General features: G+C 34.9%; 1 long non-coding RNA gene across 4 annotated transcripts in view; it reads left to right on the forward strand.

Annotated features, from left to right (window-relative positions):
• LOC105726671 (uncharacterized) overlaps nt 1-23,691 on the forward strand; it is a 424,028-nt gene that overhangs the window by 343,002 nt on the left and 57,335 nt on the right. The window contains exons 4-5 of one of the 4 annotated variants that reach the window (XR_001109608.3): nt 9,225-9,276; nt 10,701-10,796. The exons of 2 other annotated variants lie outside the window; for them this stretch is intronic. This is a non-coding gene — a long non-coding RNA (uncharacterized LOC105726671). The remainder of the gene's footprint in view (nt 1-9,224; nt 9,277-10,700; nt 10,797-23,691) is intronic. One more of the 4 variants, XR_010341626.1, reaches the window with a different exon arrangement.

Consider the following 23,691-nt stretch of genomic DNA (forward strand, 5'->3'; position numbering starts at 1 on the left):
TCTAAATATCCATGACTGTGGAATGAATAGATTGTTTTAATAAAAGATATATAGCTAGCAATGATAATTCAAAGAAACAACAAAACAAAGTTACAATCATGTTGACCAAAAGAAGCCTGAACAAAAGACAACATACATAATTCAATTTATATGAATTTTAAAAATAGGCAGACCTAATCCATAGCATTAAAAGTAGTTAGCCATACCCGGGCGTGGTCGCTCATGCCTATAATCCCAGCACTTTGGGAGGCCAAGGCAGGCAGAGCATGAGGTCAAGAGATTGAGATCATCCTGGCCAACATGGTGGAACCCAGCCTCTACTAAAAATACAAAGAGTAGCTGGGCATGGTGGTGTGTGTCTCTAGTCCCAGCTACTCGGGAGGCTGAGGCAGGAGAATCACATGAATTGAACTTGAGAGGTGGAGGTTGCAGTGAGACGAGATTGTGCCACTGCACTCCTCCCTGGTGACAGAGCATCGGATAGTGGTTATCATTTTGGACAGGTGGAATGGACTAGGACAGGAAGATAGATTCCAAGGTAACAGTAATGCTCTATTTCTTGCCCTGGTTCAGGATATTTTCACTGAACAAAAATTTATCAAGCAATACTTGTGTGCATTTCTCAATGTATGTTGTATTCAACAAAATATGTATGTTTGTACCTATAATACATATATCTGTTTAAGAATAAAATGAAAGTATTTTTAGACAAGGTAGAACATATGACCCACAGACTTTGGCTGAAAAATGTACCAAAATGTATTTCAATTTAAAGAAAATTGAACTTAGAAGAATGAAGATGCAAGAAACAATGGTGAACAATTTTTAACATGTTAGAACAATCTATAGAAGTATTGGTGATTTATGTTCAAATTTTGGAGTGTAAAAACAAGGTAGAACTGAAACACAAAGTAGGACAGAAGGAGGTTAGGAGAATTAAATCTGTCCTTAAGTTCAGCCACAGGCTCCACCCAAAGTGCATGACCGTTTTATTATTGGTCCTATGCTTAGAGTCCCATTTGTGCTTTCTGCTCCATTTAAATTCTTTTGCTTCCTAGGTTTCCCTCCCCTGGGGTATCTTAGCCCAATACCACCTACTCCAGGCTCCCAGAAGCCAAGTCAGTGCCAATTCCCAGATTCCCCATTCCCTTGCTCAGAGAGGTAAGTCAGAAACAGAGTAGTTATGAATCCAACCTCTGTGGCTGTCCCCAAAGTCCCTTCATGCTCTTTGCAATTTCCCACTTGAGTATTCACACTGACTTCAAGTCTCTCTAAGAGTGCCAGGAAACACTTCGGGAATACACAAATTCAACCACCTAAGGAACTGCTTTCCCAAGGTGTTTTACTTTGTTGTTTTCTTTGCTGTTGTTGCCCTGGATTGGGTTAGGATGTTTTCACTGAACAAAAATTTATCAAGCAATACATGTGTACATTTCTCAGTATATGTTGTATTCAACATATATTGCTTCTTTCAATTAAGATATTGATGAAGAGGCATTGATGTTGTACAGCGTAAGGAAGATATTTTGTTAGAATGTGACTTGCTTTGTAAAGTTTCCTCTGCCTCAATCATTTGCACGACAAAATCATTGAAATATTCACTGGAGGAGTGGAGGCTTCTCCATTCTGTACATCCTGCTTTTGAGTTATTGATATACATCTAACAACAGGTTGGAGAGCCTTTTGTTAATTTCATTCACTAAATAATCTATACTTGTACTTTCTGGTGAATATCTAAAAGCCATATGTGAAGAATTTTTTGACTGGGCAAATTTGGCTTATATGTGTTGCTGTTCCTACCTATTGATGCAGATTATCAAACATTGTCTGGAAAAATATGCTCAGAATTTGAACGTAACTCAAGTCTAGGTTTATGAAGTGAGAAATACATTTATTTTGTGAGAAATAAATGAACAACGTTATCTTAAAACTATCCTGAGAGTGAATATTAAGTTGAATCATGCAAAAGGGGTGATATTTCACCATTTTGATCTATAAAAATAGCAATTATGTGCAGATCAAACATATGCTTGTTTTTCCCACAAAACAATATAATTTATATTTTGTTCACATATGTTTTTATAACATCAATTAGAATATTGAAATATTTTTCTAACATCAGTTTTAAGAATGTGGTGGCCAGTTTTCAGGTGGGAAAACTCTCCGTGGTATGCATTCAACTGAAAATCAGATTGAGAGAAAGCTTTTGAAAAATTTCCTTACATGTACTTTTTGAAGTCTTATTACTTGTCCCTATATCTTGACAGAAATAGAAGACAGAGCCCTATTTTCTTTCATTTTTGAATCCTCAGCACTGAGAAGAGCTCAGAAGTAGTAGGTAGTCAATAAATACAAGTATGAATGAACAAATTAATGCCTTCATTTTTATAGCTGGTGAATCTGAAAGATGAAAAAAAGAAACTATTAATTGAATACTCACTGTATTCTATACACCTTATACATTTAAAATATTAGAAATTCTGATCATGAAGGTAACATGTTTATTATAAATAACTTCAAAAATTTCAGAAATATGTAACAGAAAGTGAAAGTCTGCCTAACCCAGGTCCCAAGGGTACTGCTATTCAAGTAGTGACTATTCCTCTGGGTTTCTTTCGAACATGTGTTTTTATATTTCATACATTTAAAGTCATCCTTGAAACCAAAATTCAAGCCATTGATTTGGGTTTAGTATTGCTTTTCTCTTTCATCATGGCTCGTTTCCTTTTGCCTACTAGCGAAGTTCAACCCCTTCTTTTCAGAAATAATGTGAAAGTTTGAGATATGCCTTATGTATAAGATCTAAGAGTTGGTTCTCTAATCTTATTCTCACAAAATTTTTATGAGTAGGCATTACTAACCCTATCCTTAATGAAAAATAGCAGGGCTCAGAAATATTAAGGAACTTGTCTGGAGTTGCACAGCTAGTTGAATATCTGAACTTGCTCCACTAAAATACCTGGTGTACCATGGACCTTGGCTTGTGTTTTCTATATAAGGGCAAAATGCAAAATGAAAAGTATTTAGCTATTCTAGACATACAGAATTAGTATTATATTATCCATTTACATGGAATCATTGAGTAAACTTTCAGTTTTCACATTTGTCATAAACTAAGAGTAGTGTTTGACTTTAAATTTGAATGTAAACACCTTAGTTTAACGGAAAATAAAGGAAAAACACAAGTGGGTCAGTTTGGTGAGATAAAGTCAGCATGTGGCACTAGCTAGAGTGGAAATATGCATATATAGCTGAAAGTTTATGTTATACCAGAAGAAGTGAAAATATTAAAAATAATCTTCAAAAGAGAAAAAAGTTAAATCATATATTCCAAGAAAAGATACATTATAAAATCAGTAATAAAGTTATTAGATTAAAAAGTTAAAGGATGCAAGGAGATTTAGCTAGATTTCCAGAGCTTTGCAATTTACTTCTCACTGGTTTTACTTCTGTCATCTAAAAGGATCACATAAATTATTTATTCACAAGTGCAGGGTGAAAATACTTATTTGTAAATAATTACACATTAATTTGCTCTTGTGCCTCAAATGCCTGGGTTTCTGTATGTTATCCAAGAGCTAGTCTGATAAAGGAGAGAATTCCTAAGGCCATTACAGAAGAAAAATGGTGATACTTTCTAAACCTTTAGAAACAGAAAGCTGTGGGAGGCTGCCTAATCATTTGTCTTACAAACGGAGCATATGTTCACATACTGGTGTCTTATAAACCTGAAGGCATCAACTGCACTTGTCACTAACTCCAGCCCAATATTTGTTTTCAATCATTTCTAACCCAAGAGGCCCGGACTATACAAATCCAATTTAAAGGCTAACAAAATTTTCTTCGCTTCTCTGTATTGCAACATGTTATCTATCTCATATACAAGCCTTTACTGTCTCTCTGATCTGGAAGCACTTGTTTTGTTTGAGCTTTTAGACTAATAGTCTAAAATCAGTCATATCAAAGATTTAGGCATCTTTATGATGCCCAGTTTGTAGAGTTGATTTGCTTTTCCCTCTAACTTGGACTGTAATAATTTTTGTCTTCTTTAATGCAAAGGAAACTACGAGAGATCCTGCTAAACAGCAAATTAATCGGTCTGAATTGGTAATCAAAGCAGTAGCCCTTCCTGGGAGCGGGTGTGGCAGGAGCTCCTAGGCATGGGATTTGAAGATAGGCCTCCCAGAAGTCCAGACTAAGGCAGATTACACATCCCTACTCTTCCTTTCTCCTAAGTGGGCATGTGATTACCTATTCCATGGTGTCATTGTGAGGATCAAATCAAAGAGACAAAACAATTGAATCATACATGTGAATTTCTTCCATAGATATTGATTTGACTAGTTTCCACTTGGGAAAAATACAATGTTGACCTTTCCCCTCCCTTGAGGGGAACTTAGAGTACAAAATCTTGGATTTCAGCCTACCAGGTTTTTGCACTTGCCAAAAGAAATTATAAAGGCAGTTTGGCTCCTATCTTACAGATAGTGCACTAAGAAATTGGGTCCATTGCTGTCATTTTCCTCTCAGATTCCTTTCATCTGTCACAACACAGTGGTTATGAAAAATGAAACCATAAATTCAATTTAGAGGGCAATTTGCAGCTAATCTTTGGAGTAATTCCACTGTGAATAATGCAGCAATTTGGATGCATGGTCAGTCAATTCAGCTCTGATTTATTAGTATTTAAGAAATCTTTCTTTCATTAATGATAATTACTAAACAAGAGAAAATAATTTCTCCAAAATTATCTACATTCATATCGGGCTTTCAGTTCTGAAAAACGGTTACAGTGTTTGTTAAAATGATGAAGAAAATGTTTTGTTATTTAAAGATACAAGGTATGTTTAGATTTCAGCAAAGCTCTTTCCAGCTCTTGTGTGAACTGCTCGGCCCTAGGTTATATCTGCCTTTTTTTCTGGTATGACTCCCATTAGAGATAACATTTTGAATATCTCAGCAGAAGGATCCTGGGATTTGATATCGATTTCCAGCACTCCAGGATGTATTAAAATCTAGCTGCAAAAAGAATGACATTTTTGTTCTTGTCTAAGAGTCAAGTTTATTTGAGAATTTTTTCCTAGTTATTAAAACTCCACATTCTGACACATCCAATATACTCTGAGTCAGTGCACTTACAAGCATATGCTTAAATAGAAGGTAACATCACATTAAAATCTATAAAGAGCAGTTCTCAGAAAATGTTTACATTCATTTTCTTTTTTATATTTTATTTCATGAGCTTTAACTGCTGCATGTTTAACTATCGAAACAGGTATTTCCAAACAAACCAAAACAAAACAGAAAGATATAATGTCTTTTCTTTTTAAAATGTTTTTTGCTTTGTTCTAAAAAAACAAACAACTTATTTTCTATTCATCCTCCCCACTCTACTTCATCTGTCTAAAAGTCAGGGCCATGAATCGTACAGATTTTGTATTATTCCATTAAGCAGGGACAGTACTTTCAGTCCTAGGCATATAAAATCCCCTTCAGTTCTGGCATTCATTAAAATGAAGTAAATAAACAAGAGGTGAGTGATGGCCCCAAGATTGTAGCAGTGAGCCATGCCATTAAAGGTGTTACATAATGCAAGGATGGGAGGGCATGTACTGGAAAGATGTCATTGATAGTGCCTGGTCAATTGCTTTGTGAATTTGATGGTATTCCATTATAAGCAATGTAATTTACATTGCAAACTGGTCAATATTATTGTGGAATTTTTCCCAGAGGTTACATATTCATAACTTTATTTATAATAGGTATTCAGTAAGCAATGAACATAACCATGGATGGGAGAGGAGAGAGCACATTAACATTATATTCACTGTTTGGCTTTAAGTGACATGAATTGACAGCACCAAGTCCAAATGATTCCTGTAACAAAATAAGCTGGCTCTCTGGCATTCATGCCCCCAGTTACGCTCATTAGTAGATGGTGGGTGTGTTTCCCTCTCTGTGGAAATCATGCTCTTGAATATAAATTCAAAACTCTCCATCAGAAGAGACAGAAAACTCTACTCTTTAACTCTCTACACATTTGTTTGCTTGCTTCTGGCTGTTGTCTCTTGACTTTCTAAAATGAGGTCTGGGGTTGAGGTTAAACCCAGAGTAGCAAGGAGAAGATGTGTGTGTGTGTTTAGAAGTGTCTTAGCCTGAGTCTCAGCCATTTCTCACCTGCCATGAGTTAAAGGTCAATTCTCTTAACAGATGACACTGAGAAGATGTTACAGCCTTATTTTCATTTCCTCCTCTAAACAGCAATAGTTTTCAAAAATTCCTCATACACAATGGTATCTTTATTCTTTTCAATTTCATTCTGTAAAAAATGCCATAAATTTCTACCAGAACCCATTTTGTGTTGGCTCAATTATGTCTAATGATTTGCATCTGTTTAATTTTAATTCATTAGTTGTTTCTCTGTATAGAAAAAAAGCAAAGTTTTGTTATGTTTTAATTTTCTGTTGTCCACAAAGACAGGTAACTGAACACTTGAGGGTGTTTACACTTTCTCTTGCATCAGAAGAAAATACTTTCTCACAAGACTCTTGATTATGCAGGACTCAACCATCTCCAGCAGCCTGAGGCTGAAGTTCACCTATCAGGCCAGAGAATGTTTGGAGGCACAGATTTATTTTTTGTGAACCAGAGCTATGGTGAGGTTTTAAATTTGGTCCAGGCAGCTCAGAGGAGCCTTTTTTCCTAAAATCTGTTAAAAAAAAAACTGTTAGGTTTTGTTTGCTTTAGCCTAAGTGGTATTGGCATAAACGTAAATCCTTGGGTATCTGAATAATTTTTTGAAGCATTGTTTACTTTACCTGATATCCTATGGACTAATTTTAGTCACTTGTTTATTTATTTTGAAAGTGAGGCTTAGCATGTCTGTTTATTTGGTTAGCTAAATTCAGGTCCTTTTAAAGTGGAAATGGTTGCTTGTTTGCTTTAACTATATAGAGTGGTGATTTTTTTTTTTTTTTTTGGCCTACTCTAGCGTATGTGTTTACTCAAGAAAGTTTCTCATGTTGCACCTTAGGTTTACTTTTTCTGAGCCTTTTTAGGTAAAATATATCATATCTGTATTTCTCTAAGTCCTGCCTTCTGTGTTGCTCCCAAACATCACCCCCTTCTTGTCAGAACTAATTAGTTCATTATTTGTCTTCTGTAGCCCTTTTTCGTTATGCCTTTATCATTGCATTTTTAACATATGTTTAATTTTCTGATATCTGCTCTAAACCTCATTGGGCAAGGTCTAATTCAATTCTGGTCACTGGCAGTGTTTATAGTGTGTGATACATAGTAGGCAATCAATATGTGTTTGTACAATTAAGGATTTTTTCAGCCTTGAGGTACAACTGAAAACACAATTGTATGTATTTAAAGTGTGCAATGTGATGATTTAAGTATTTATTGTGAAATAATTGCCATGACCAAGTTAACGTGTCTATCACCTCACATAATTACCTTTTTGCAGGGGTATGAATGAGAACACTTAAGATCTACAGTACTCTCATAGCAAATTTCAAGTATACAATACAGTATTCTTAACTATAGGCACCATATTTGTACAAGTATGTTTCAATTTTACATATTAACAGCTCTTAGGGGATGCCTGTGGTGGTCATTTGTATTGAAGTGTATGATCTGTGGAAGATGAGAAGCAGTATCACCTGGAAGCTTGTTTCAAATGCAGAACGGCAAGCCCCACCCTGACCTAATGGATCAGAATATGCCTGTTTTTGAGATCCCCAAGTGATTCCTCTACATGAAAGGTTCAGAAACATTCTTTAGATCAGTGGTTCTTAAATAGATCTTTAGATCAGTGGTTCATGGGCTAGCAGCATTAATATCACCTGATAACTTTTTAAAACGACAGGTTCTAGGTTTCAATTCCAGATATACTGAATAAGAAACTCTGGGGAAGGCACAAGAGCAGCAAGCTTTCCAGGTGATTCTGATGCACCCTAAAGTGTCAGAGCCGCTGTGCAAAACAGTCTTCTTTTTATCAGTTTCTCTTGGGAAAATAAAGAAAACTAATACCTGGTGTGAACTATGATAATGCAAAGTAGATTTTTGGCATGAATTACGTGACTTAAATATTACTTCACATAGCAACTGTAGATCTGGCCAATAAAGTCACTGATGCAAATTTGAGACTGGAAATGGGTATGCATAGATAGATAGCTCCATTTTTATATATGTGTATGTATATATCTATCTATATCTATCTATATCTATCTATATATATATATCTTTAAAACACAAATATCTACTTGTGACTCAAAAATAAGTTTATTAAGAAAATATTAGCTCCTTTGTAGTCCAAGCTATTAATTTAACCCGTGAGAACATCGAAGCTAACACAGTTTAAGTGGTTTGTCCCAGATCACAGACATAATAACACCTAAGTCAGTGTTTTTTCCAGCTTGCTATTTTGTCAGATGTCTCAAGTTGTTTCTGGCCATGTTTTTTTTCTTAATGAAACTATCACTTCCATAAAAATGTTATAAATGGATGGAATTTGGGGACTTCGTATAGCAACACTCTTATTTATATAGGAGGATACTAAGTGTTTAGAAGCAATATGAATACTTTTATATTGCTGTATAGTTAGGATTTTCTGAGCAAACAAAAATGACATGCTATAAATATAATTTATAAATAATACTCTAAATATTTTTCCTGATCCATTTGTTTCTCATTCTAAGGGCCTTAGAGCCAGAGATGCTTGATTCCTTTATGATAGAACCATTTGTTTTTGTTCAAAGGATAATAAAACCTATTGCCTCTGGAACCAAATGCTTGCCTTTTCTTCCCAAAGACTTTGTTTAGGAAGATAAAGTTTCTCTCTTTCTCTGGAGGGTGGCAGATGAGAGGGCAGCATGGAGCTGATATAAAGTTCCACATTTATAATTTTGAAATTCGTCTCTTGTGGCAAAAAAAAGTGAAAAATAAAAAACTTTATTATGCATAAGATATATCTGATTTCTTTGCATTGCCCTGAGGGGGGGATATCAGGTGTGGAAAACAAATGTGGTTGGTGTTATAAATAATAATAGTCTGTCCCTGATCCAGAAATGGTGTTTGCTTTTATTAGAATATGAACAAATATATATATATTGAAAATGTATCAGGAAGCTCACAGAGAAGAAGTGACTCACCTGAAACTCACTTTATAAATGCTGCAAAATGGGAAATGAGTCTCTCTCTTATCTGTCCTGTTGTAGATTTACTGTGCTGTGCTTTTGCTTGGGCTTCATCTTAAACTCATCTGACAAGGTACGTAAATGGCTAAGCAAATATTCAGACTGTTTACATCATTCAGTCAGCAAGCCAAGTTCGTTTAGAAAAAATAACATTATTTTATTCTTAATACAACTAAGGTTTCACATGATCCTGTTGAATTTAATGTTCAGGAAGACCTAGGTTTTTCCTCTCATGCCTGCCCCTCTCTTATAAGCCTCAGTTCACATGGAAAATAGTGATAATATTTGCATTTTATTAGTGTTATAATTCACATTTTATAGGAATTAAATAAGACAACGCCAAAAATTTCAAGTTTCTGGCATATTGTGAACTGTCACAATTCTAAATTTACTCTCTAATGTTACAAATAAAGTAACTGAAGTCTCAAAGTGGTTTCTCAGGGTTCATGTTGATAAGAGAGAGGGGCAAGAAAAGAACTTAATTTTATGCTCATGGGTCAATGTTCTTTTCCTACAGTAGTCAATCTTCTTAACATATGAGCATAACTAGCCAAGCCCTCTGCTGAGTTCCAATAAGGTAATAAAAAGGAGTTAAAATATAAGTGAGGTATTTGAATGAGAGACAAAATGGTTCTGGATATCTGCTATGTTTGGATGTGCTTTGTCCTCACCAAAACGCATGTTGAAATTCTGATTCTCAATATGACAGTATTGGAAGGTGGCGCCTAGTGGAAGGTGGTTGAATCATGGGTGCACCATCCCCATGAATAGATAAATGCCATCTTTCAGGAGTGAGCAAGTTATACTCTTGAGGGAATGGATTAGTTCCTGAGAGCGTATCTTGATATAAACAAACCCAGCCTCTCCTGCATACCTTTTTTGTGTGGGCTTTCTGCCATAAGTTGAGTAGCACTAGACTTTCACTAGAGAGGCTGCCTGGTCTTGGACTTCCCAGCCTCCAGGATTGTAAACCAAGTAAACTCCTTCATAAATGATTCAGTCTCAGGTATTCTATTATAATAACACAACTCAGACTAAGACAGCATTCAGTTGTGATGAAGGAGGTACTGACAAAGATAAGTGCAAACAAAAATGGAAATAAAAAGATTTTTGACTGATGAACTTAAAGGTTTCTTCTTGCCTAGAATGAGATTTCACTATTGATCTTATAGATTCCCTTTTAATCATGTGAAAGAGGCTGAATCTCATCAAGTTAAAGGAGGTACATCCATGTTTTCCAAATTCTAAGAAAAATTACCTCCTTGTATGGTTAATTTTCTCACAGTTGAAGATATTGGAGTAGAAAAATTTCATTTCTGTTGTGAGCAGGGGGACGTGTCTTTGGTTGACTAATCAAAAGCATCAGCTTAAATGTGGAATCATTAAAAGTGACATACAAATACCTTAAATTTTATTTTATAACAAATGTGTAGTATGCACACTGATTTGATAAAAGCATCAGGACTGTTTTTGCTTTTGCTTTTACTTTTTCTGCAGAAACCATGCTTGTGTAACAAACACAAACGACTTCTGAGTTTGGTTTTACTCTATGGTGCAGTGGGAACTTGCCAATGCTAATGATACAATCCAAGGGTAAATATCTAGGTATTTTTTATAATTCTTAGTCTTTCATAATTGGTCCACCTCCAACTAATGACAGCATAATTTTGTTTACATCTCTCCTTTTTGAGGATTTCTCAAAGCATTCATAATAGTTATCATGAAGCAAAATATTTATACTGATTAGTTTATAAATATTTAAATTATGTAACTACAACATGAAGTGCAACTTTCATACATGAGTCTGAGATCAAAGAAAACTGACTCTTAGTAAGCTTAACACTCAATTGGAAAGTACACATGTACACTGGTGTTCTAGGGAGACAAGAGAAAGATAATTGTGATTAACTACTTATTTCATTCACTTATATTTCCTTGGCACTTAGTGAAAAATGGCTGTTTTTAACACAAATTCTCACAAAAATTTTTCAATGCCAAATATAAATACACTAAATTTAAAAAGACTTATCATATTTGATTATTTTTAGGCTAATAAGCTTATAAAGACATAGGTTGCAAACCTTCATAATCCCATCGCCTCTTTTAAGAAATTGACACTGAAATTTTTTTCTGTATTGGTCCTAAAATATTTATGATTTTCACTTTGTACTAAGGTAATTTTAAAATAATCTACATTAATGCTATACACTAACAAATTCATTGCTTTATACCGTCAAATTCACATAGTAAAATATATTCCCTGACAGTGATTTAATCCTCCTCAAACTACGTTACACTCAGGTTCACTGGTTAAAAAAGTAAGTTTCTTCATTTTTAAATCATGTAACTATAGAGATAATATTCATTTCATAAAAGCATTGAGATGATTAATCAATGATTTCTAAGTGTGTCACAGATAGAAATTGCAGAATTCAGCAATGAAAATTATAAATTATAATTATTATCACCCTTCACCCCTTTGAAGATAAATTTGAAATACCAGATGGGTTAAGTTTGATGCCTGAATAATAGAAATGGAAAATAAATTTTCAAAAAAGCACACATGTGCTCATTCTAAATTTCTCAAAGAAAAAAGAATATAGGTTTATTCATTTATTTAAAAATGCATAGACTTAATGTGATTTGCAACAAAGGAGTGAGATGCGAGAAGTATTTCCATGTCTAAGATATTCACTGTTTAGTTTTATAACCTGTGATGTCTGGCGGAAAAAAAAAATGATTTCAACTCAGCTTGACATTGCCTAGAAAATAGTAAGAACAGAAGTTCAAAACTGGCTCTCTGACCCTATCATAATAATAATAAAGGCAAGTAGGCCACTGAAACTAACTTGGTGGGAATAAAATCCACAAAGAGACATTTTAAGTGAATTAGATGCGAAATAGACACAACTAGGATAGCATTCAGAAAGGAGGCCCTAAATATCATTTGAGAACAAAATTCCTCGAGGACTGGAAGAAATTTTTGAATATTTCATTAGGATTATTGAATATCTAAGGGTTATCTATACTACTTACATTTTTTAAACCACAGATTTCAGGAAGGACTTTGAATTGCTTTTAGGAAATGTGGATTTTTGTGTTGTGTATACTGTTGTCATTTAAAACCAATCTAAATTAATCCCACAAACGTTCTGTTAATAGGTTGTAAGGTGGAGAGTTGGGTAAAGAGACAATTTGTAGATAGAAGGGTATTAATATATGTGTGATATTTATACATATGGTGTTTCAAATATACTTATCTTTTCTTGTTTCTAAGATTTTTGGAATGCTAGACCTAATTATTTCTCATGTAGGTATCCTGCCTTGTGCAAAGTAGGTAGTCAATGAATATGGTGTTTTTAGGTGCAAGAAATTAAGTTTTAAAAAATTTTTTAAATGAAAATAGTCACATTATATTGGTTATTTTTCTAGGTAAACACAAAGGAAAAGAAAATTAGCAAAGATAATTTAGTTTGAAATTATTCCACTATTAAATTAAGGCATCCTTTTCCATGAAATACTTTTTACATAATTACTTCAATTTTAAAATTTGAATTTTGTGAATGTCTGAAATCTAGGTTGAGAAAAGTTCTGACGTGAATGAGAAGTTGTTCTTAGTGCCCTGTGGTTGGTAGTATCATGGATCTTAACCAAAATGACAGTGAGCCCACAGTTGAGAAGAAAGTTGTAGCAGAGTTGAAAAAGGCATTCTGGATGTGGAAGAAGCAAGCTGGGAGGAGGGACCCCACAGAGGCACTAGAAGCTACAGAGATGACCATGGTTGGTGCTGTAGCTGCAATGGTAAAAAAATGGTGAAAGTAGTAGTGACAGAGGCAGCAGTGGCTGAAGAATTTTGATTTACAAAGTCTGAAGAGTGTTCACAGTGCACAGCAGAAGTCTTAGGAGAAAAGAGGTAAAGAGAATTGAGGGATTGATGAGTTAGAGAGGAAAAGGGGCAGTAGAAGACAGAAAATAAAGATGGCATTGAGGGTTGGGCAAAGTCTCTCACACCTGTAATCCCAGGACTTTCAGAGAGCCAGCTGGGAGCACCATTTGAGCCCAGGCATTCGAGGTTGCAGTGAGTGATGATTGCACCACTCCTCTCCAGCTTCGGCAACAGAGTGAGATTCTTTTTCATTTAAAAAGAAAGGTGGCCTTGGAATGTTAGTTCAAGTACATACCGTTGTTACCCTAGATTGTGTCCTAAAGCTGCTGTCATTTTCATCATTGGAAATGACTCTTGATAACAGTGTGTGATTGGGATGCATAAAATTAACAAACAGGTTTTAATAAGGGGCCTCATTAGTGCTTTTGTTGGCTGCTTTATGTAGGAATAAAGTCCATCACAAAATTCAAACATACATGCTGTTTAGGCATCCTTTTCTCTATGAACCACCACACTTCCCTTTACTCAGAGTTCACCTCTGTGACAAAAAAAAGGTAAAACAGTCTTCTACTTCATATCTGATCCTTAAAGATGTTAGGCCGAAAGCTGACTTCTGTTAGAAAGCTGAATTTCGTCTTTGGCCATAGTCAGATAAATAATCAGCTACACATTAGGAGGAGGTAAGAGTTCTTCCTCCATTTCTAATTAAAGAATTGGAGGAAGAAAGCATTTGTGAATAGAGATCATCCACTCAACCACTTTTTGGAACACCTAGGTAAGGCATGGCCAATGAATGTAAGAATTTGCAAGATTTCTCTAAATATTACTTACTGTTTTTGGTATCCCATATTTCTGTTTTGTAGTTAGTAACAACTCCCTTTAAAATAAGAGGGGTTTCGCAGAGAAAGAGCAGCTAAATGAGAAACCTCTATATGGGATCTCGTTGTATAAGTGCCCTGGAGCCACACCTTGTTCTCCCTCTGCTTGGAAAATGCTCTGACTCGGGTTTCGGAAAAGTGGACTATTGGTATCTCAAGAATACAGGCTTTTATTAAAAGATAGAGAAGGATGCCAAGGGTGCTATTGTGAGGCTCTTTACGATTAACCTACCACCACTCAAGATATACTCAGTAAGGTTATTAATGACTTCAATTTATTTTTCATCTAAAGAAAATTTTTTGTCAAATACCAAGTGGGAGAAATAGATCTGGGCGCAAGATTGTTCATACTTTCCTTGTCTGTGTGAAGAGCAGCAAAAGTTTATGGAAAAACAATGTTAATAGATTAGGGAAGATAAAAATGTCTCTGTTACGTGATATATTCAAAGCTACACCGATAAAATATTTCAATGTGATTTTTAAGGGAATGTTTCAGAACCAAAAGTCCAAAGAAATTCACGCAATATTTACTCTTGCTATTTCATTAACCTTGGTTAGTTCTTCTCCAAGGTCTTATAGCATTCCTTTTCCTATTTACTTTCACAAACAGGATTTTTGTTTAGGAAATCCTGTGATTTTTCATGATTGTGAGGCTCATACATTTAGAAGGCTATTGTTACATCCTCTGGAATCAGATACTCCTCTGAAAGAACTTCCTTATAGATTTTAACATTTCATATTATTGAACATCCATCTTCACCAATAGATCGTGAATTTGATTTGTTTTCACATCAAACCCAATACCTGGCACAAAGGCAATGAATATGGGTCCCTTGGTAAATGGCTGACAGTGTTATTTGCCAGAGTTCTGGAAACATTCATGGGATATGAACAACTTTAAACTCTTTCAATTGAGGAATCCATGTGTAACGATGCAATTTTTAACCTTACAACTATAATTTTGTTGGCTTAATGATAAGTGTTTATTGATGATGTCAATGACACAGTCATCGGAATAAAGAATGAAGAAACACAGACCTCCTTGCAAGAGAAGGATGGATAATAAGCTTCTGTTTCCTATTGAATTACATATTGTAAAACCCAGAAAAAATATTTATATGAATAGGAAAACAATTTCTCTTATTTAGACAGGTTAAAATAAGATTTGCTTCATGTGGAGACAGTCATTGCTTTAGGTACAATGCATAATGTCCTTGTTTTACAGCCTTAAGGGAATAATATTGGTGTGTGTTTTTTATTTTTTGTCTTGCTTTTTATTTCATTTGCATTTCCAAAGTGATTCTTCATTTCAGGAGCTCAAATTGATGCATTTCAGTAGCCTACCAAATCCTCCACTGTGCTTATATTGTTCTGTGATATGCATTTTTTTTTTTTTAAATCTCAGCACTGGAAGAATGCTTTATTACCAACCCATGTTGGTTATTAATAGGCTGCTGGGCTAACTTGGCATTTTATGTGCTTATTTTTACATGAAAGGAGGATAACATTTTTGTGGCTATTGCTCTGCTTATGTAATTGCTGAGCTTAAAGTAAGACCATTTTGTTTACAGGTTTCAAGTTTTGTGTGTTTGTTCATTAAGCAAATTTGGAAAAGATAATGGGTATCGAACTATGATTTGTGCACAAAATCATATTTATTTGAGATAAATCAAGATTTTATTTCCTCATTTTATGAGCAACATAAAAAGCTGACTTACAGAAATAAGCAAAAAACCCACAATTTACACATGGCATTATTTCTGTTCTACCACTGAGGTGTTTATATACTAATAATTGTAGTTTTCCAAACAGTTATTATATAAGATATTAAAGCAACTTGCCTACAAAAGCATGCTGAAAATTGCATACTGTTATGTGATAAACCAATGCAAGATCTATGATGCCAAGTCCCATGCTTAGCTTTTGTATTCCTCACGCTCAACAGATTGTCTGGCCTGCCCTAATGCCCAGTAAGATGCATGCTCAATAAATGTATGGTAAAAAAAAAAAATGTATAGCCAGAAATGAGTGGTTGTTTAGGGAAATGCATTCTAGTTTGTGGATTCAAAATTTATTTTTATTTATAGTTATATGTAATTATTTTTTAAAAAACATAGTTTTGTGAACACCCATGCTATGCTAGGCAATGTGCTAAGTGCTATGTATACTTTCCTTAATCTTTAAATTTTACGTAGTCAACATTATTCCACTTGTAAGATGGAGAAAATGAAAGAGGAAAGTACACTGGGAGCCCTTTATTAGCAAAAGTATTTTCTCAATTTGACGTAAGTGTGGCTCTGTTCGAAGTTAGGGGAAAAATGTTTTTATGCTTTCTGGTTTGATGAAACCACTATTAATCTGTACTTGACTGTTCCATGTTGACTTAGAAAAATGACTTACCAACTTATGTTTTTCAAATAAGCAGAATATAAGAATAAAAATGCATGTTTTAGCAATTAAGCAAAAATATATAATATGGTTTATCTCTATATAATAGAAATGGTTTATTATTTTAAAATAGAAATGAAAATAAAACTTTAAGATATGACAGACAAAGCCAAAACTACCACTCTGTTATCTTGTAATACAATTTCAAGGCGACCAGCAACAAGGTTTTCTCAGATAGCAGTCTTGCTATTTAATATGTTATTATAAATTTAAGACTAAACATTAATAGTTTATGCCATTTGATTAAAATGGAAATTATCCCAAATCATCAAAGAGTCTCACACATTCCTTGTTTACAGATGCATAAAACTTAGAACATTTTCCTTTTGAATATAGAAACAGTAGGCCGGGTGCAGTGGCTCACACTTGTAATTCCAGGACTTTGGGAGGCCGAGGTGGGCAGATCACAAGGTCAGGAGTTCCAGACCAGCCTGACCAACATGGTGAAACCCTGTATCTACTAAAAATACAAAAACATTAGCTGGGCGTGGTGGCATGCACCTATAGTCTCAGCTACTCAGGAGGCTGAGGCCAGAGAATTACTTGAACCCGGCAGGCAGGCAGAGGTTGCAGTGAGCTGAGATCACACCACTGTACTCCAGCCTGGGCGACAGCAGTCTCCAAAATTTAAAAAAAAAAAAAAAAAAAAAAAACCATAGAAAGCTTATTCATAGTTGTCAGGGAGGAATAATTGTAAAAGATGCACTACGAAGACCTCCTATCACCTCCTATCAATTATTTGTATCAAAAACTACCTGTTTATTATCCAGAGGTGAGGAGAATGAGTGTCAAAGAAAGCAGGGGGATAGAAAAAATATTTCTGATGATTTAACAATTAGACATTACCACGTTCTTGATAATTGTAAAAGTATATCTGGTATGTAATTCATATATTTTAGAAACAGGTATGAAAAAGTAATCAAGTAGCAAAAAGATATTGATTTGTGGCTATTTTTATAATAGAATTAACTTTTCCAAGTATCACCATATCACTCAAATCTACCTAATTCATAACTTAGAGAAGCACATTTCTCTGAGAGGGGCTTCAGTAGAAACAAATTCCTGCCGCAGCATCTTAAAAGAGCTTTCTACTTGGTTGCATTTACCAGCGGTTTGTTTTTCTAATCAGAATTAGCAGTATCTAGTATGTATATTCATTAGTGGAGAAATGAATTCAGCAACTACCTCGGTAACAGAAATTTAGAATCAATTTGAAGGCAAGAATCTAAAATATTAAAAGAATATCCCAAATAGGAAAAAAATTCTTTATCTGATGGCTTATAATGTCTACACTGTGGTCTGTATATAAAGGAAGAAAGCATAATCTCAGCAAAAGGGCCTATTTCTAGTGGCATTTGTACTTACTATCACATTGGCTTGATCTTTTCAATGAACTGCGCTGGGGGCTTCTCATCTATAAATAATACTTCTCCCGATATTAAGAAACAAGAAAAAATGAAGAAAGGTAGAGAGAAGGAGGAAGATATGCTTGTACATCAGTATTTCACTATTCTCTGTAGTGACTTTCCTTGGAAATCTTTCCAAATGTAAGAGTTGCTCCTGTTTATTTTTTTATTATCCCTTACCTTCCTAACGGCCCTCATTTTGGTTTCTCCCACATTTTATGGCCATCTAATTCCCAATGGGTACTACAGTAAGTTTAGTAGTATTTTAATATTGTAGACTAGGAAACAGAGTGAGGTTAATATTTCACTCAAGACAACAAAGCTAGTAAATAGTAGGCTACATGTAAAGCTGAAGTTTTCAACGCAAAGACATTTCAAAATCTCATTTCAGTATCTTCCTTTGCCTTCATTCATTGGTCTGGTATTGAAGGCTTCCATAGTCCCTCCTAAATCTGTGTCTCTTTCAGTACTATTTTACAAAGTTCCCTTACACAGACAAATTGGTCGAATAACAATTTTGAAAGTTGCATTTATTGAATGAAGTTCTTACTATGTCCTAAGTTGTTTTAAACATTCAATTTTTATAATGATACAGATCAGCAACAAGCTAAAATCTGTGGTTGTTTGAGGCAAGTGTATTTGCTCCCTCTCAACCCAATATTCTCCCGTATTTGGTTAGCATTTAATCAGATGTGACAATGAGCCCAGAATTGGGAGTAGACAAACAAATGATATATTATTTGATAGTTATAGTGGCATAGTTCACTTTGAAAATAAAAGCTCTACAATTTTTTAAAACATTTGAGTCTAATGTCTGTTGTATGTTAAATGACTATAGGCCAAGATGGGGTAGGAAATTTCTGAGGGCTCCCTACCCCACTTTGCCAACTTAAAAGGCTACAGTGCTTCATCTAACTACATACAGAAAAATCTTCAAGAAGTTTCTAGAAATGCAATGCCCTTCATTTCACATTTTGAGCATGTTCTCCAACACCTGTACTGATTGGTGTCCTGGATAGCTAACCCAGCTAAACTGACATTTACATTCTCACTAAGGGATGTCAGCAACATAGCAGAAAAGTAGGCTCCTTACTGTCCCTCCTTCCAGAGACTGTATGTAACCTCCTACACATGGCTCAATTCTCTCCAAAAGAAAGCCAGCATCCAGTTGAAATATTCCTGCTTACCATATGACTGAGAAAATAACTACATCAAGATGCGTTTTTTTAAAAAGCAGATACACTTGTGCAGTAACCACACCCTGTGTACCAGTGCCTTATAATTGGGAAGGAAACCTTCACTCCCAGCTTCTTCCTGAGGGGTGAAGAGCTTGTACCACATATATAGGGCCCAATTTGTATAGTCCCTGCTGAAGGGCTTCTCTCTTAGATCACCATGCTGGAGGACAGTTAGGGGAAGGTCAAAGGATTTCCCTCTAGCACAAAGAACAAAGAGAGGGTCTGAACTATTTGAGCACTTTCGGCTGCTATAGCTCCCAAGCTCACTCCAGCTTGCACTTTGTCCCTGGAAAGGATTTGGCCACACCCATTTTCAGTAGCTCTCTGTGGTTCTGGCCTGTAATAAGCCACTATCTAAGAGCCTATACAGCAAATAAAAAATAAACCTCTTGGAGCCTTAATGGGAGAAACAGAACATCTTATGCCTTCTCTTCTGGCTTGCTCCCGAGATAAATTCCTTCAATCTCCTATTAGAGGGAGGCTGGAGGACCTCTTCAGGCCTGAATGCAAAAATAGGGCAATCCTTGCATCTTCCTGATTTGCTTCAGTGATAATTTCAGACAAAAAGTTTCCCCATGCTAGGAGAGGTAAAGACCTCCTTGCTTTAACAGGAGGGTAGAAACTCCCTATACGTTCTTCCCTGGCTTTCTACAGCAATAAATCTAGATCTGCAGGCACTTCCTCCAGGTAGTTTCTGCCTTCATTGAGCAGACTAGTTTTTACAGCCTTCACCTGAGGAAATGGCTCCTAAATTACCTAGTTCTGGTAATTGACAGAGCTCTGCACTCCTGAGTCTCCCTAGACCACAGAGAACAAAAAGCGGACTTTTCAACTTGCAGGTATTCAGTAGCTATCTCTTCGGGCCCAAACTGAACAATTTGATCAAGAATACACGCATCACAGGCCATCTTGTTGGTGTAGGGCAGAACAAGGGGGAGATAAACTGATTCTCAGCTCCTCTGCAAGGAAAGAAGGAATGGGAATACACATCTAATACAATATCCTCTCCACCCACATCCCAAAAGACTGGCTTCTACCTCACCTTTCTCAGTGAAATGACTTGAAACTTATTGCTTGACGGTCACTAAGAATAAAAGCAGGAGGTTGGGAAAGCACGAAGAGTTTAGAGGCATATAGAATCTCTGGATGGCTGATTGAGGGGAACATCTCTGGCATAAGGTAAGTCTAATGAGACTGGGAGATGTGGATCTTTTATGTATGGCACAGAAACCAACACAGCATGAAGAATCAAGAAATGTGTTTCAGACTAAAGAAGAAGACAAAACTCTAGAAGCCGATCCTAATGAAATATAGATATGGAATTTACCCAACAAGGAATTCAAAAGGACAGTAATAAAGATACTCATTGAAGTAAGGAGAACACCATATGTACAGACTATGAATGTCAACAAGGGATAGAAAATACTTAAAAAGTACCACATGGAAGTAATCAAGCTGAAGAATATATCTGAAATCCCAAATTTAATAGAGGAGTTCAACAATAGATTAAATAACACAGAAGAAAAGATTAGCAAACTTGAAGACAGTCATTGGAAGTTATCCAATATGAGAAACAAAATGAAAAAAAGCTGAAAAAGGAGAAGACAGCCTAAGAGAGATATGGGACACTATCAAGCAGAATAATACATGCATTAATGATGAGTAACGGGGATAAGAGAGAGAAGATACATAAAACAGTTCCAAAAAAATAATGGCATAAAACTCCCTAAATCTGGGAAGGAAATAGAAATCCAGATCCAGAAACCTCAATGGACACACCTAACAGGATGGTGACACCAAGATACATTATAATTGTCATAGTTAGAGAATATGAAAAGTGGCAAAAGGCAACTTGTTACAAACAAGGGGACTTGCTTAAGAGTATAAGAAGGGGTTTTATTTTCCCCAGAAACCATGAAGGCTATAAAGGCATGGAATAATATATTTAAAAAGCTAAATTTTAAAACTTGCCAACCCAAAATACCATACAGAGAAATTCTATCCTTCAAAAATGAAGGGGAGATAACTTTCTCAAACAAGTGAAAGCTAAGGGAATTTATTACCACTACACCCATCTTACAAAAAAATGCTAAAAGGAGCCATTCACATCAAAAGAAATGTTCACTATGTAGCATCATGAAAATATGCAAAAATATAAAACTCTCTGGTAAAAGTATATAGTTTAACTTAGAACACTCTTGTGATGTGAAAATGAACTGTCATGAGTAGTTAGTATAACTGTTGGAAGACAAAAGTACTAAAAACATATATATATATATACTTGACACCTGAACAAAGCAAAGGTAAGGGATGCTAATCCCCACCCCACAGTATGAAATCCACATACAACTTTGGACTCCCTAAAAGCTTAACCACTAATAGCCTACTATTCACTGGAAGCCTTACTGATAACATTGTCAGTTAACACATATTTTATATGTTATATAAATACAAAATAGGTAATATAATTTATATTTATATAACATTTGTAATTATACATATATCATATACTGATTATAAGAAAGCTGGAGACAAATGTTACAAAAATCATAAAATATAGTTAGTATAAAGTGGAAATGTATCCTCATAAAGGTCTTCATCCTCATTTTTCTTACACTGAGTAGGCTGAGGAAGAAGAGTTTATCTTGCTATCTCAGAATGGCAAAGGTGGAAGAAAATCTATGTACAAGTGGACCCAAGCTGTTCAAAATCCATGCTGTTCAAGGGTTAATGGTAGCTACAAAAATGTGCTGAGAAACAAACCATGAAAGATACAAAATAATTTCTTCAAAACAAATTATGGGAGTAAAATGTAGTTTTTGAAGTAATCAAATTAAATAATTATTGGCTTAAAACAGCCTGTTATAATTGTAAGATATTTTATGTAAGCCTCATGATAAACACAGAACAAAAATACTTATTAGATACACAAAATAAAAAAACAAAGGATTCAAATCATTACAGAAAGTCAGCATGCCACACAAGAAGACAGCAAGAGATAAAGAGAGGAACAAACAAGGTACAAATTAACAATAATAACAAAATGGCACTAGAAAGTTCTTACCTATCAATAATTACTTTGATTGTAAATTATTAAATTTTCCAGAAGACACTGACTAGCTTAATGGATAAAATAACAAAAAACTATATGCTGTCCACAAGAGACTCACTTCACTTCTAAGAACACACCTATCCCCTAAAAACGAAGAGTTGAAAAAAGATATACAACTGAAAACCAAAAGAGGGTGTGGGTAGCTATACTTGTATCAGACAAAATAGACTAAGTAAAAAACTGTAAAAAGAGACAAAGTCATCATATAATGATAAAGGTGTTAATCATCAATAAGTTATAACAGTTGTAAATATATATGTACTCAAAATTGAAGTATCTAAATATATAAAACTAATATTAATAGATCTGAAAGGAGACATAGACTGCTATACAGTAAGAGACTTCAGTACCCCATTTTCAAGTTTGGGCAGATCATCTAGACAGAATATTAATAAGGAAACACTGGACTTAACACTTTAGACAAAGTGAACTTAACAGGTAGTTACAGAATATTCCATCCAATAGTAAAGGAATACACATTATTTTTCTTAAGCATACTCAATATTCTTCAGGATAGATCGTATGTTATGCCAAAAAACAAGTCTTAACAAATTCAGTATTAAAGTTGTACTGAGTATCTTTGCTGACCACAGTGTCATGAGACTAGAAATCAATAACAGGGAGAATTTTGGAAAACTCATTAATGGGTAGAAATCAACATATCCCTAAACAAAAAAACAGATCAAAGAATAAATTAAAAGGAAAACTAAAATTTCAAAGAAAAATGAAAATGGAAACACAACATACCCAAACTTGTGGGATGCAGGAAAAGCAGTTCCGAGTGGGAAATTTGTAGTGATAAAGGCCTAAAACAAGAATCAGTTAAAAAATGGATCAAAAAGAAAAAAAAGATGCAGCCAAAGCCAAAAACAGACAAATGGGATTGCATGAAACTAAAAAGCTGCTGTGTAGCAAAGAAAACAGTTAAGAGTGAGAAGACAAGTTATGGATTGGGAGAAAATACTCACAAACCATATATTTGATAAGAAGCTAATATCTGCATAAGGAATTCAAACAACTCAATAGCAAAACAAACTCAATTGAAAAATGGGCAATGGACCTGAGAAGCATTTCTCAAAGGAACATAACACATTTTTAACACCTATGTGAAAAAAAAAAATGCTTAACATTTCTAATCATCAGAGAAATGCAAATTAAAACTGCAATGAGACACCTCACACCTGTTAGAATAGCCATTATCAAATAAGTAATAGTGTCCATGTGAAGAAAAGAAAACCCTTGTATACTGCTGGTGGTAATGTAAATCAGCACAACCATTTTGGGAAATAGTAGGGAGGTCACTCAGAAAACTAAAACTACCATATCAAGAGGAATTGAAATCAGTATGCCAGAGAGATACCTATATGTTCATGTTTATTTCAGCATTATTTATAAATAGTAGATAAGATATGGAAACAACCTAAGTGACCAATAGATAAATGTGGCGTGTGTGTGTGTGTGTGTGTGTGTGTGTGTGTGTGTGTAGAAATACTCTATAGGAATACCATACAGACTTGAAA

This window comes from Aotus nancymaae, unplaced genomic scaffold, assembly GCF_030222135.1.
Source record: "Aotus nancymaae isolate 86718 unplaced genomic scaffold, 86718_ANA_hifiasm-v0.15.2.pri h1tg000009l, whole genome shotgun sequence".
NCBI classification, from domain to species: Eukaryota; Metazoa; Chordata; class Mammalia; order Primates; family Aotidae; genus Aotus; species Aotus nancymaae.